Source organism: Barbus barbus (genome assembly GCF_936440315.1).
Source record: "Barbus barbus genome assembly, chromosome: 38".
NCBI lineage: Eukaryota > Metazoa > Chordata > Actinopteri > Cypriniformes > Cyprinidae > Barbus > Barbus barbus.
In genome coordinates this window covers 1,339,798-1,355,307 of record NC_136716.1, presented here as the reverse complement: position 1 = coordinate 1,355,307, position 15,510 = coordinate 1,339,798, and the positions used below count along the sequence as shown (strand labels likewise).

The following is a 15,510-nucleotide window of genomic DNA, read 5'->3' as shown; positions in this document are numbered from 1 at the left end:
AGATTTTTTTTTTTAAGATCTTGCTCTCAACTTGATCCTAAAGTGATATATTACCGTGCATTTCTGAAATGACACAAGGCGCATGCACTAGCTGTGTGGCGAGCTCATAGAAATGCTTTGCCACTAAAAAAAGCACCTAAATGATGTTTTGACGAAGGTTTGTAATCGCACAGGCCGTGTATTCACCTTGAGCTGAATCTCCTCCCTATAACGAAGCATCCTGCGCAATTTCCCTTCATTACTTCATTAGGCTTGACGACTCAAAACAGTCCTAATAATAACCGAAGAGCATATTAGCGGCTAAAATGTGCCTGTATTCTTGAGGTTCGGTAAGGTCCAGTCAGCAGTCTGCGGGTCCAGACTGTGTGTGTGAACGCATGTACCGCAGGATCAGCGCACCGAAGCAACCTCAGGAACGCCAGAAAGCAAAACACCACTCACCTCAACTCAGCAGAAGAAAAACAATGAAAACACTGAGACTGCTCCCCTTAAGATTGTTTTTGGCCAGTAAAGATCTGTTTTAGGAAACACAAGCCCACGTTTATAACGCATCCACTGAAATGTACAGACTTTTCTTCCATGTAGCAGACCGGCGTCCATTTACTATTCAGTCGGCCTACATGCTGTACTTTAGCCAAATCTGTCTTAATGAATCTATTTCGAACATGCAAGTGGATATAATTGCTTCTCGCACATGGCCTCGTCGTTTGCTGTTCTGCTTGGTAAGAAGCAAACAGTGCACGCTTGTTTGAACTATGGCAACCATAAAAACAAGATTCTGATCTCGAGGAGGAAAACCACAAAACACTACTGTTTCTTAAATGGCTGATTATATAGCAAATAAGCAAGGATAAACTCGTCTAGCGTTAGTACGGTTCTATATGTTCCACACTCCATGAAATGCTTCAGATCTGCAGCTGATCGGAGGCCAGCGAGGGAAGAGTCTCCTCAGTGTGTTCTGCTGGCACTGCCCGTCCGCTCCAGGCCAACACAAGCAGGAGAGGCCAAGGCAAGGCTAGCCACCACCTCCTCGTTATTAACAACCATTGTGGAAAAAGAAATACACTTTAGCATGCTTTTAAGAGCACATTTACATTTACTCATTTAGCAGACGCTTTTATCTGAAGCGATTTGCAATAGAAGCAATCAAAACCAACAAAAGAGCAATAATATGCAAGTGCTATAACAAGTCTCGGTTAGCCTAACGCAGCACATGCAGCAAGGTTTTATATATACAGGTAATTCTAAAAAAAAAATGTATATCATGAAAAAGTATTTTTGTAACTTACTTCAAAAAGTGAAACTTTCATATATTCTTGAGTCATTGCATGTAAAGTATAACATTTCAAAAGTTTTTTTGTTTTCATTTTGATGATTAGAGCTTACAGCTCATGAAAGTCAAAAATCCAGTATCTCAGAGTATTTACATTTGAGTTTCATTAAATGACCATCCTTACAGTATAAATTCACTTGTTCTTTGAAACCACAATCACGGAGAAGACTGCTGACTTGGCAATGGTCTAGAAGACAATCATTGACACCCTCCACAAAGAGGGTCATTACTGAAAGCTGTGGATGTTCACAGAGTGCTGTATCAAAGCATATTAAATGCAAAGTTGACTGGAAGGAAGAATTTGGGTAGGAAAAGGTGCACAAGCAACAGGGATGACCGCAAGCTTGAGAATACTGTCAAGCAAAGCTGATTCAAACACTTGTGAGAGCTTCAGAAGGAGTGGACTGAAGCTGGAGTCAGTGCATCAAGAGTCTCCACGCTCAGACGTCTTCAGGAAAAGAGCTACCAAGCCACTTCTGAACCAGAGACAACGTCAGAAGTAGTGTTGCTTTCGTCAATGAAAATTATGACTAAATATCGTCGTCAACGAACCTTTATCACGTGACGAAAACGAGACGAGATGAGACGAAAATGCTGGTCATGTGACGATAACGATAACTAAATGTATAATGCAATATTGTTGACGAATAAAAACGAGACTAAATGTGGTTTACAAAATAAAAACTATTCTAAAATGTCTCTTCATTTTCGTTGACTAAAACGAGACGAGACAAAATGTTATAACGTTTAGTCGCATTATTATTATTATTTTGCAGTATTTCTGTTTCCGGTGTCTCACTTCAGGCGATGTCACTTCCTCAAGCATTATTTTAAAGACGACAACAAGAGTTAAGAGTTATTTTTGACCCACTTAAAAATACATAAGTAAGACTTAAGTACATTGTAAAAAACCAACCTACTAAACGTACACAATTGTTGAACATTTAGCTTCTACCTATTTTAACTGTCTGATCTATTTTAATTGTCAGGAAAAAAACAAACAAACACTTTAAATATGTACAAAACAGGTTTAAACTGAAACTACTTAAACCATAATCACCATTTTTGTAGCATTAACTGAAACTGGAAGGAGTTCATATTACTCACTTTGTATAAGTAATTAATTGTGTAATACAGTGATACTAATTTAGAATTATTACAGAATGCACTGTTTAAAATGTGTTAAGAAACTTTGTCATATAAGCATACTCAAGTACACTTAAAGAGATGTTTCACCCTAAAATTAAAATTCAATGTGAACACATTGAACACATTGAATGTTGGTAACCATACAGCTGATGGCAGCCACTGACTTCCATAGTTTTTTTTTCATACTATGGAAGTCAATGGCTATCGTCAACCTTTTGGTTACCAATATTCTTCAAAATATATTCTTTTGTGTTTGGCAGAAGAAAGAAACTCATACAGGTTTGGAACAACTTGAGGGTGAGTAAAGTACTGTATGACAGAATTTAAACTTTTGGAGCTGTTATTTTAACTATCCTTTTATTTTATTGATATTATACTGCAAGGAAAGTATACTAAATATACTTTTATGATTTGAAGTACACTACAAGTGCACATTCAATACAATTAAGTGCGCTTCACTTTCACAAGGGAGGCTCCGCTGAGTTTCTGTCTGCACAAACACGCAGCGTCAGAGAGGGTGGAACCGAAACGAGCGAGTACGGGATGAGGTTTCAGCACACGTCAAGGAGTGTCGGCACTGTTTGGCTGGCAAATTATTGCTGGCTGACGGTCTATTATTTTACAACCCGAGATCGTTGTCGAGCGTAAGGTAGAGGAGAAGGAGAGAAAAGAGAGAAGGGCAGGAAAAAAAGAGCGAAGCCTCTGGCCAACTGCCGGAGGGGAAAGGGGTTACTGAATACTGTAATAATCTTTAAAAATATTACAAGAGTGGCCACAGCACTTGCTAAGAATAGGCCACAGAGAGAGAGAGAGAGAGAGAGAGACTGAGAGAGAGAGTAAAGGTAAGACCACTGGGCAGATTTGGATCCACAATAAGTAACAAATGTGGTGGGCTCAGTAAAATCAACACCTCCGCTCCAGGACAGGAGCATTTATATTTAACCACAGCTGAAGATGTTTTTGATGGTTAAGGTATCTGTCTATAGTATAATATAGAATGTGGATATTCCTAGACTGCAACTAGGGATGGATCATAATGGTATGTGTGTAATAACCAAAATACAAGCTATGACATTCAAAAGAAGTAGAAGCAAGGGAAAAAAAAACAAAACAACAACAACAACAAAAAAACTGATTTGCAAGAAATAAACTCAGAACTCCCAATTCTGATAAAATTGTAAAAATCGCAAAATATAAACTCAGAATTCTGATAAAATCCAATTTGTAAGATATAAACTCAGAAAAGAAAAAAAAAAAGTTGAAATTGCAGGATGTAAACTCAGACTTCTGAGAAAAAAAGTCAGAATTTTGAGATATAAACAGAATTCTGAGAGAAAAAAGGATGAAATTGACAAATATAAACTCTGTGAAAAACTTCTGAGAAAAAAAAAGGCAGAATTGTGAGACATAAACTCAAAATTCTGAGAAGAAAGTTGGAATTGCCAGATGTAAACAAAAGGAAAAAAAACAAACAAACAAAAAATCACAGAATTGCAAAATAAACCTTTTATAAAAAATATTTTAAAAAGTCAGAATTCTTGCTATTCTTAATGATTCCGGTTCCTAATTTTCATTATTTTAATTATTTCAATATCTGTAATGAATAAACAGTTGTAGCACTTTGTGATGCTCCCCATTAGACATTCTGTTGACTACATGTTAACTACTGTATCTCTCATCAGAGTAGACTGTCTGCTTAATATCTGCTAACACCTCATTTCGATGGTACCCCAACAGACCTTCTACTGCCTCGAAGACACTTTGCAATTACATGTCAACTCTCCTAACAGTCTGCTAATACTCTAATGAGAGTTAGAATCTTATGAGATAATATTTCACAGTTAGCAGTCAACATCATTCTGAACCATATTTATTTATTTATATTTCCCATGATTTCCCCACCCTAGTCACTTATAGGCCGCACACAGAAGGGCGGCTCACTGGAGCCATTGAGTGTTATTTATCCAGAAGATCCAATCGCCCTCCACACCCTGATATGAGAAGTCTGGGAAAAAGACGTAGCGTCTCGGTAATGAGCTTTAGCCTGATTTGCGTCAAAATCCACCCGAGCCAGACGCAATCACACAATTTACCTGCGCCCATAAAGTCAGGTGTAAATTCTCCTTGACTTTCATTTCCCCTTGACAGGGTTTGAGTGAGTCCAGAGGGATTTTGCCCGATCCAGACAAACGCTTGGGATGGCGTCTGTGCCAGCTCGCCTCTTTTGAGTCTCGAAACCGGGAACCACAAATAAGTTTAAAATGTCAAGTACCCGACAGGGAGAAACTGTTTTCCTAGCCTCATAAAATTATTTTGGATTTTAGTGTTTTTCTAGCACTCTTGCACACGTTTAACACTCTCCCTCACTTCATGAAAAAGAGGAGGGAAGTAGGAGGAGGTGTAAGTTATAATGGCCTGGCCTCACAACGAATTAAAACGCAACATTATATCGTTCGACCCTGTTCGTTTGGAGGCCGTAACAGGCATCTCTCTCGCTTCTCAATAGAGGTAATAAATTAGGAGTGATGGCTAATTTTAGGCGAAACCCAATCCCTCACCGTAAATTGCAGGCCAAGCGGGACCGTTTAATCAAAATCCGTCTGGCTTTGCCGCCAATATTGAAATCAAAGAGTGCAAGGGTTTTGTGAATGTGTGCTGTTTTGCAGTAGGGACAATGTAAAAATCACAACTTCTTAAATGTGGTTTGTCAGGTTTACCCCCTCTAAAGACGGAGGCCAGCCGTATGCAGGCGTCGACTTACTGCAGAACAGCAGAGTTGAGCTGCCACAGCTGTACTGTATTTATGTCTACATGCTGTAGTGTACTTTTGAGAGTCCACCGTTCCAAAAAAACTTCTCATTCTCTGATTTGACCTGATACAATGCGTTAGTTTTATTGTTGTTGTTGAAGAATTATGCCGTTTCGAGCTACATGCTGAGTGCAAATCACAATCATTGTTTAAATATTGTTACATTCTGATATACAGAAATGCATTTTCAATGCAACTTCCAAAAAAAACTAAACAAAATCATAATATGTTTTCAATTAAGTTCCCTGATTATTTAAAACTAAAAGTTGTTGCCTTTTAGTGAGATTCACCATTTTTAAGCCACAATATGTGCTGTAAATTAGCATGTTATTCATGCTGAGCAAAGGTGTTTTTGTTTGTGGGTGGTTTGGATAATCCATAAACATTTTACGAAATATCAAAAACAAACCGTTTCAGAATTCAATGAATTATTTATTGCCTGCAGTAAATAATAAATAAATAAAACAAGTGTATACAGTGCATTCTGATGTCTATTTCTTAATTCACACTATGGTTGTGTGTCATAGTTCTCAAATGTCCTAAGAAAATGTAAACAAAATAAATAAATATGTATTTGTATATAAATTTGTATCAGTTAAGTTTCATTTAGTTATAAAGCACATTTTAAAACAACAGAAGTTGAAACCAAGGTGTTGTACAGGTAGTAGAAAACAAATTTATTAACAAGAAAATTATGATATAAAATAACAAACATTTTAATTTTCCTTTTTCATGAGTAATTGTGCTTTGAACCTTTAAACAGTTTTAATAGGCAACTTTTTATTGATTTATTTTTCTTACGCAAGTTAAACTTTGTTATATTGTGATTTATGTCAGAGCTGAATGGTCAGCTCATGTCTTTTTTTAATCCCCATGCAAAACAAACAAACAAATAAAATCAATCAATGAATCAATAAATCTTCTGGAACTAAGGTTGCTGAAAAAGTGTCCAGTTGCTGTTGCGTTCTATTGTCCTCATCTCATTAAAGTTACAATATATAGTTTTAATACTTCATGTCAGAATTAAAGAATGACCATATACTTCCAGTAAAGTAGTTAATCCTTCAGAACGATGAACATGACATTTCAACAGGGATGTATCACATTAAGCATGAGTTTTAAAAATGCCAGGTCAGCTTTTTGATACCCTCAACATTCATTTCACATTATTCCGAGGTCAGCGGAAAAAAGTGAAAAAAAAAATAGCTTTAAAAAAAAGCCATATTTCAGCTCCAGCCGCATGCCAAAGAACACGTTTTGGCTGCAATCAGTGACACTCACAATAAACTTTGAGATATTTAATAATTATCCCCAGGAATGCTGGACATATCCAATCTGCTCCCGTAGCCTTGGAAAAGTTACATGACACGTCGAGCAGATGAGGGAATCGTTCCCTCAAGATTAAAACGGCCTGTTGAATGGAATTTCTTCTGAATCCCAAAGCAATTAACATATTGTCTTACTGGGCTGAAGGGAAACTGGCGCGATTTCCTGCTGCGTCAGCTGCGCAGCGGTTTGGGAGCGATGACTCGGACCGACATGTTTCTGAGATTGTTCACTTCTTTAATGACATTAAACAAATCTACACTATGTTTGCGTATTGTCTGAAAGCACCTGCTCATGGAAATGTTAAAAAGTGGTCTGTGTGGACATTTTAAAATGTAATTCTTATTTTTATTAGCATAAATGTGTGTGTGTGTGTGTGTGTGTGTGTGTGTGTGCGTGTTTGTGTATATATACATATACATATATATCCTTTCAATTATAGTTTTTTAAATTATAAATCAAAATGTGTATACAATTTTAAACTGTTATGCATAAATATATTTACATATATTCTGTTCATATATAATTTAAAATTATTACACATACATGCACACACACACACACACACACACACACACACACACACACACATATATATATATATATATATATATATATATATATATATATATATATGTAGTCATGGCCAAAAATATTGGCACCCTTGTTAAATATGATCAAAGAAGGCTGTGAAAATTAATCTGCATTGTTAATCCTTTTGGTCTTTTATTTATAAAATTCACAAAAATCTAACCTTTCATTGGATAAGAATTTAAAATGGGGAGAAATATCATTATGAAATAAATGTTTTCTCTGAAGTATATTCCCATTCATATCCACAATATGAATGGGAGCACTCCAGGGTGATTATGAACATGAAATTATCCAGCCATGGCTTCCTGTGTCACAGAAATATAAATAGGAGGGAAAACAAAGCCCAGATTCCTTTAATCATCCATCACAATGAGAAAAACCAAATAATATATTTCTGATGTGCTGCAAAAGATAATTGAGCTTCACAAATTAGTGAAGTGGCTTTAAGAAAAGAGCTAGAGCAGTGAAAATTCCCATTTCCACCATCAGGGCAATAATTAAGAATTTCCAATCAACAGAAAATGTTATGAATCTGCCTGGAAGAGGACGTGTGTCTATATCGTCCTAATGCACGGTGAGGAGGAGAGTTTGAGTGGCTAAAGACTCTCCAAGGAACACAGCTGGTGAATTACAGAAAATAGTTGAGTCTCGGGGTCAGAAAACCTTAAATAATTGTCAAACAGCACCTACATCAGCACATGTTGTTTGGGAGGGTTTCAAGAAAAATTCTCCTAGCTCATCCAAAAACAAACTCCAGCATATTCAGTTATCAGACACGACTGGAACTTCAGATGGGACTGGCTTCTATGGTCAGATGAAACTAAAAAATGAGCTTTTTAGCAGCAAACACTCAAGATGGGTTTGGTGAACACAGGGATAAAAAGTACCCCATGTGTACAATGAAATATACTGCTGTATTTTTTATGTTGTGGGCCTATATTTCTGCTGGAGGTCCTGGACATCTTGTTCAGACACATGGCATCATGGATTCTATCAAATACCAACAGATAAAAAAATCAATAAGTGACTGACTCTGTTAGAAATCTTATAATGGGCCATGTTTGGATCTTCCAACCAGACAATAATCCAAACACAAACCTCAAAAACAACACAAAAATGGGTCACTGAGCACAAAACCAAGCTTCTGCTGGCCATTCCAGTCCTCTGACCTGAACCCTGTAGAAAATGAGTGAGGTGAACTGAAGAGAAGAAGCACCGTCATGGAGCTGTGAATCTGAAGGATCTGGAGTGATTCTGGATGAAGGAATGGTCTCTGATCTCTTGTCAGGTGTTCTCTAACCTCATCAGGCATTATAGGAGAAAATATAGAGCTGTTAAACTGACAAATGGAGGTTTCAGAAAGTATTGAATAAAGGGGTGCCGTTAATTATGGCCAATGTGTATTAGAGAAAAACATTTATTTCATAATATTTCCTCCCATTTTAAATTCTTATTATCCAATGAAAGGTTAGATTTTTGTGATTTTTTTTAAAATAAAAGATCAAAAGGATTAACAATGCAGATTAATTTTCACAGCCTTCTTTGATCATATTTACCAAGGGTGCCGATATTTTTGGCCATGACTGTATATATATATATAAATATATATATATTCCGATTTTCTCTTGCCAAAACACACTATTAAATATGAATCATAATTCTAATATGTAAGGGTAATAGTGCTTACACTGAGCATTGCTTGACTTTTCCAAATAAAATGTACTGACCCAAAACAAGCTTATTTTGGCAACTGAAAAATAAAGAAATAAATACTATTACAAAAAGGAAAGAAAAAAACAAAAAGTCTGAGAAAAACAAACAAAAAAAAACCTGCATAAATATTTGCACACGCAAATGGAACATAATTAGATTCATTATTCCCATGTTTTTGCTTTCTTCCTCTCTCAAATAGCTGATAATTGTAGGCCCTTGCAACTGGAAGGTACAAATAAACAGCACCTGTGCCAGATTGCCATAAACACAAAATGCAGTCAACCACTTTAAATCACCTCCCACCATATTACATCAGCGCCTGAGGCAAACCTCTCCATAAAGATCAACTTATATTGGGCTGGACCGGTGAACTCTCATGCCTGTGGTGAAATAATTCGCATCCAGCGGTGTCTGAAGCTTCATGTTTAATTTGAAGTGGCCCATCATTCAAACTGGCCTCAGTTACCACCAATCACTCACTGAAGAAAGCTTGTCACTCGTCTTGTCTGTGAGCCCGATGGCTTTCCTCAAGGCAAAGGCTGATTGGAAAATATGAGGAGCAAAGAACTGGATTTGTCTTCCAGTCATCATTGGACTAAAATGTCACCTAATAATGTATATTTACAGTGCCATGCTGTCTTTGCTTTGATGAGCTCTGCTGCCGTGGATTTCCAGTGTTTCTACGTCACTCTACTGAATGCTGTTTTCTTTATTTTATTTTTTATTTTTTTATGCTGTTAGACTTCTTTAGAATGGTTGATGCACAAATCTATGTTTATCTAAACAGATATCAAACTTTGGCACATAACTCACTCCACACTATTCGTGTTCTTACTTTCCCATCAATCAGACGATAAAAAATCCTCTAGAATAATACTGGACCCGAGCCATATCTAGTTATCAGAACATCATTGGATGGGTTTTGTTGACTCAGACCAGTACAAAAACACCTACATGGGATTTTTGAGTCTCAAATTCTAAGAAATCTTAATCTGAATGCATAAAAACACACAGAATTCCCCCAAATGTTGTACCAACTAGTCAAACAGAGCTGTCTGAACAAATTAAACAATATTGATTAACTGTTAAGGTTTTGTGAGCTCCCATGATTTCAAATTATTGTGTAGCTGTTTGCTGACTGAAAAAAAAAACATCTTTAAAAATAACTCATCTTTTTACATTTGTTGATCGTTTTTGAGGTTTGAGTGTCAAGAGTTGAGGTCTATAAACTTTTAAAACTGTATCCCATATTTGCTTTGTAAACTGATTGCACTTTGAGTAACAAAGAGAGTTCACTTCACATAATAGCATAATGATAGCCTGAAAAAAAAAAAAAAGGAAAAGTTCACCCATATTTTTTAATTTGCTGAAAAATAGCCTTAGGCCATCCAAGATGTAAATGTAGTTTGTTTCTTCATCAGATTTGGAGAAATGTGTCTCTGCATCAGCGTCTCAGCAATGGATGCTCTGCAGTGAATGGGTGCCGTCAGAATGAGAGTCCAAACAGCTGATAAAAACACCACAATAATCCACACCACTCCAGTCCATCAGTTAACATCTTGAGAAGAGAAAAGATGAAACAAATCCATCATTAAGGGCATTTTAACTTTAAACCGTCTCTTCTAGCTAAAATACAAGTGCATAATCAAACACTTCCTGCAGTGAAAAAGTCCACCTTGTGGACTGTTTTGGCTTGTAAACGGTGCTTAATCTGTGCTGATTTCTCTCCTGATTCAGACAAGACCACTTTTTCACTGGAGAAACTAAAATTATGAATAGAGGAGTTGTATTCTAGCCGGTTGAATGAATTCTTAAATACAAAATTGTTACGACCTTATATATAACAGAACATTACACATTTCATAAAATAATACAGTTGTTTCAAGAATTTCACATACAAACTATTCAGTTTGATTTATATACTGTATTTTTATCAACTTATATAAGTATAATTTATAAATATAAGGTGATTATTTATCATTTATAATTATTTATAATTTATATCAGCATATATCTATAATTTATTTATTCCAAACGCCCTGTCATATATATATCCTTTTACATTTGTGAACATTTGTTATGCAAGTAATCTGTACTTGTCTTGATGAATTTATTGGCTGAATAAGGCATTTTGCATTTAGTAAAAGAAAAAAATAGTTGAGAAAACCTAAAAAATCTAAATGCATCAAGTTTTTTTGTAATGTAGCAGCCACTCAGGAAACCTCAGCAACTCTATATTAATGTGCTAAAAATAGCTCTGTCAGTCATGATCCATTGATGAATGTGTGTTGAATGCAGCACCTGTCTGATGTGTATTCTGTCTGATACCTGTCTGACAGTCTCTGGAACAAATGACTAAACTATGACAGGCAATCCGTGTCTGTGCTTATTTGTCTACACATGTATGCTTTACTTTCACTCTATACACCATGAACTCAACCCAAGAGAACCATCTTTCGCAATTTGTGCTGGACTGTAATAAAACACGCATGTGTGTCAGGTGGCATGAACCAACCGCAGGAGGAACGAGTTTTTGTTGAACTAGTAGAATTCTTCTTCAGCAAAACAGACAAAAGGAAAACTTGTGAAATCAGATGTGTGGAATAAACAGAGGATGTTTAAATGTTTTTTGTTTTATGACGGAAAGAAAGGGCTGCTTTTCATCAGAGTACAGCTGAAGGATGTGGTATGTGACTCAGCGGGCCTCACAGGACGACAGAACACCAAAACAATCCACTCATCCGTCCACACATCCTTCCTATTCACACTCTTTTTCCCATCTATATGCTCTCAACACCTCAATCTCCTGCACTCAAAAAAATGAACTTTCACTATTGTTAGTTTTACTACACCCACCCTTGTTCAAAGTACATAAAACATAAAAGTAACTAAATTAACACAAGTTAACTATGTTATTTCTACAGAAATTTAGTACTGTTGGCTTTACTTAGTAAGAGTTTGACTGGCCAACTTAACATTGTAGAGTAAAACGCAAAACCCCATGAATTTGGATCTTTGCGGATACCGTAGCTGCTCACCTGGAGGCGGAGCAACGGGACGGAAGACAGACGAACGCGCGAAGTACAAGAAGATGGTGATTTTGTCAGGTATGAATATTTCATAATTCTTTACCATCCTGTTAAATATCGCCAGGAAAAAGTGATGCGAGTGTTCACATAGTTATGTTAATTTAAGTTATCGGTGTATTTCGGAGTGTTTGAGTCTTTTAGCCAGTTAGGCCTGTTCCTCAAAGCAAGCATGTGGCAGTGCAAGGACTGCAAAATAACAGTCTCTACCAGATCATAGTTGTTGAAACACTATCGATTAGCGCATGGACGTTATGGTCGCGGTAATCTTTTTCCGTGCACTTACTCCGAGTGTCCCTGTAGATTTAAAGCGTGGAATGCGCTAACTTACACAGCCATCTTAATTGTTGACTTCAAAAGCAGATGGCCAGCTCTGTTTTGTGAACATGAGGTAAATATGATGGAATAACTATTTATTTCTTTCATAGTTTTAAGTGGTGAAACAAATAGTAATTAATTTATCGAATTCAATCTAATTGTGCTTTATTCATGTACATGCAGAGTTAGCCTAAATGCTAAGTGTTCAGATGTCAATGAATGACCCTGAATATATTTTTAAACATGAAAACTATCCTTACTATAATCTTGTCTTAAATCTGCAGATTGCTGCTGAGTTCAGTCGAATCAGTACCGGCCCACTAAATCCAACTTTTATGTCAAAATTGGATGGTTACTCAAGCAAGCTGGCCAGCATCTACGTTACCGGAAAAGAGGAGGAGTTGCAGGACGTAACATTTGCAAACTGATGGCTACCATCGATGAGGTTTGTTTATTTATTAATGATGTTTGTAAATAATTTCCACTTTATTATTGTGATTTATCATTGTCTATACTTTGTTTCTACTCTTCTACAGAATGATACCATCTCAACTCGGAGAGCCTGTATTCTCAGAGCACTTTCTGTGTAACGTTATCTTAATGAAGACTATGAAAACCTCATGAAGGAGTATGCAGTAAGTGTTCTCAGGCAGTGAATATTTAAAGTGTATGTATGTGTATATATATATATATATATATATATATATAATATTGTCATGAAATATAAATACGCAAAGTATATTTAACTCGGGTTGTCAAAAGTGCCAACTTCGGTACCATTCAGTACTGAAATAAAAAAAACTTGTGATGTGGGAATTTTGAGCACTGTTGTGCAGATTCTCAAACAGCGCTGATTGGCCATAGTGTTCACATGCTCGACAGATGACTCTGATTGGCTACAATCATTGCTTCACACTCTTGACCGAGTTCTTACACAGGTTACGTTCACACATGGTAGTGACGTGTCTCTAAGCAGATATATTAAGGAACCACATTAAGCAATTATCACTGTTGCCAATTACAGTCACATCTGTTGAGCACATGAAAACTCTGATACATAGTGATTTCCTTTGGGGAAAAAAAGCTGGTTTCTTCACATTTTTTAATTTCAGTCCAGAAGCCTGTACTTTTGACAACCCTAACAAACACCTTAGAGTAGTTTTGTAAGTCATGTGAAACATTAAGGAATGTACAGTAGATACATTTTCTAAATTCTCTAAATTTACAACCTGTATTTTTGATGCAATTAAACTGACTGAACAGTGTTACTGTTTTTGTGTTTTGTAGGACACAGACTTTGACAATTCAGAGAGAGACATGGCCAATACTGTAGTTGGAATCTACATAACCAGACCTGAAGATGCATAAGCCTGTGACCCACCATCAGATGTTGGACTGATTGTTGAGGGAGTGAAAGTGCTTCAGAACCTTGGCGACGTCACCAAGGCCTGTGCTCTTCTTTTGGGAGTCATATACGTACAGCTTGAATCTCAGTTATCCTTCAGACCTGAAGTACACTTTTGAGTTTTTACAAAAAGTGTTGCTGGGACTTGACGGACAGAAACTGTCACAGAAAATACAGGTTCTCAAGAACAAACTTGTTGGTTGAACCAGTAAATCATTCTGGACAAATGAAAGAAGTCAAGATGTTTTTTTTTTTTTTGGACATTTAAATTGTTTCTGGTTTTAAAATTATGTGCCAGTTTTAATGTTATCTTTGTTGATGGCGCCACAACAAATGGAGTTCTGCAGCTTTAACTGAAGTTAAAATTGTTTGCAGTTATTTACAAAGATTAGAGGTCAGTTTCAATCTTATCATTACCAATGACAAACGATTTCAGATATCAAAAATTGAGCACTGTAGCATTTGGTGACATGCTGTCTGTCTTGAACAAACTTTCCTTTTATTTTTCTAAGTAAAATGTATTACAATATTTGAAGGCAGTTGCAAAAAGTAAAAGAACAACATTTTGGTCAATAGTAAACATTCTTAGTTGTTTTTTTTTTCTGTCTTTTTGAGACAAACTGTTATCAAGCCATTAGTGGTTGTTTTCTAATAGAGGCCAGTTTAATTTTTTTTTTATATATATAATGGCTTAAATATTGGATATTTGAAATATCAGAAATTGAGCACTGTAGCATTTTTTGACAGGCTACCTGTCTTGAAAAAATCCTTTTTATATTTCTTAGAAATGTTTTTATTGCAATATATGAAGGAAGTTGCACATTGTAAGAATGTTCAGTATTGACCAAAATGTTGTTTTTACCTTTTTTTTTTTTTTCTGAAACAAATTATGTAAGCTGTTTGTTGTTGTTTGCAAAAATAGAGGACAGTTTGAATGTTACTTTTTTACTGTTGATTCTAAAGATCAAAAATATCAGAAATGGAATTTTGCAGTATTTTAGGGCATGCTGCCTAATTTCAACAGACATTCCATGTATTTAATTTTTCTAAGTAAGATCATTACAAGGTCTTTTAAAGTGCAACTGGCTTCAAGAATTTGTAAAGAATGTTTACTGTTAAATTATTGATGTTTTAGTGTATTTGTTTCAAAGGACCTGTGAAATTTTAATTGTTTTATTGGTTTTAGCAGTTGTATATTGCAAAACCTTGCAAAGAAAATAAATTAATTTTGTTTGTAAAAATGTGTTTGATTATTTAAGTTTTGCACTTGTAGAGCAAATACTTAAAACTAAATAAAGTGTTCACCTTACATATTGAAAGTTCGTAAGTCTAACATAATATTACTAAATAAAATAAACATAACTAAAATGCATTCGTGACACATCTGAAAATTGTGTCAACTTTACCTGAATTTCTTTAGTTCATTCAACTGTATTATTACTTGTAGAAACTACTCAACACACTTGCGTGGAACCACTTGACACTCTTTTTTTATGTAAGTCCAACAAATCAATTTTTTGAGTGTGACCTGCAATCCATCCAGTTCATCCTTGTACGTGTAAACTTCAAGCTTCAGCCCAGCTGCTGTCATTAACATCAGAAAAATGTTGTACCTGTGCAAAAAAATTACTCCATAATTTAGTATAAACGAAAGATTTAGCTTTATTTATTTATTTGATTTATTATTATTAGTTAGTTAGTTAGTTAGTTAGTTGGTTAGTAATGTGCTGTTTCACAATGCCATATTTATTTAAAATAAAATTATGAGTTTAATAGG

General features: G+C 35.7%; 1 long non-coding RNA gene across 1 annotated transcript; it reads left to right on the top strand.

Annotated features, from left to right (window-relative positions):
• Positions 1-11,960: 11,960 nt before the first annotated feature.
• Positions 11,961-14,969, top strand: LOC306857622. Its single transcript, XR_013783125.1, has 4 exons — positions 11,961-12,031; positions 12,613-12,773; positions 12,865-12,963; positions 13,616-14,969. It is a non-coding gene; the product is annotated as an uncharacterized lncRNA (long non-coding RNA).
• The last annotated feature ends 541 nt before the right edge of the window (positions 14,970-15,510 follow it).